This window comes from Vombatus ursinus, unplaced genomic scaffold (assembly GCF_900497805.2).
Source record: "Vombatus ursinus unplaced genomic scaffold, bare-nosed wombat genome assembly UNPS02014768.1, whole genome shotgun sequence".
In the NCBI taxonomy this organism is placed as follows: domain Eukaryota; kingdom Metazoa; phylum Chordata; class Mammalia; order Diprotodontia; family Vombatidae; genus Vombatus; species Vombatus ursinus.
The window spans coordinates 35,792,848-35,793,714 of NW_020954546.1; the positions used below are offsets into that span (position 1 = coordinate 35,792,848).

At 38.2% G+C, this 867-nt stretch overlaps 1 pseudogene; it reads right to left on the reverse strand.

The window, feature by feature from the left end:
* Positions 1-463: 463 nt before the first annotated feature.
* Positions 464-615, reverse strand: LOC114043461 (annotated as a pseudogene).
* Between the last annotated feature and the right edge of the window lie 252 nt (positions 616-867).

Sequence of the window (867 nt, forward strand, 5' to 3'; positions counted from 1 at the left end):
GAATTCAAGTATGGCAAACTCACAGTCAGGATTATATATAATTTAGCAGCCACCAATATAAAGGAGCAGAGAGCTTAGAATACGATATTCCAGAAGGCAAAGGATATAAGTTTATAACCAAGAATACACAGAAAAACTAAGCATAATCCTACATGGAGAAAAATAGACTTTAATGAAATAGCGGGCTTCTAAGCATTCCTGATGAAAAGACTAGAGCTAAGTTGAAAATCTGACATACAAACACAGGAGTCAAGAGAACCATAAAAAGATAAACATAAATGTGCAATCATAATGGACTACACAAGGTTAAACTTTTTACATTCTTACTGGGGAGATGAGGGATGTAGTCCCTCAGAATTCTATCACAATGAAGAGTCAGAGAGATAGTCTAATTTGACAGAGGGCCTGGGGGTGATTCTTTTATGTTTTAATTATCTTTTTTTGTTTTTGAAAGGAGAAAGATCAGGGGAGAGCACAAATAGGGTCCCACTCTACTACAAATTATGCAGTCAAGTTTCCCACATTTCGGGAAATCACAGGGGCAGTGTGCAATGGATAAGTCTCACCCTGGGGAAACCATCTTCGTGATCATGGAATCACCCCTAAAAGAAGAATGGAAAGAGTACAAAAATGGAATACCCTGGGAGGGTGGGGAAGTGAAAGGAAGGATGGGGGGAAATTTAAACATAAATAAGGTTGTGAAAGTAGAAATTTATACATCTAAACTAATCAAATCTAAAGTAGTCAAATGAAGGAAGAATACACACACAGAGAGATGGATACAGAAATATATTTCACCCACGGAAACAGAGGGAAAAGGGGTGAAGGGAAAGGGAACAAGGGGGAGGTGAGATTAAAGGAAGGAGT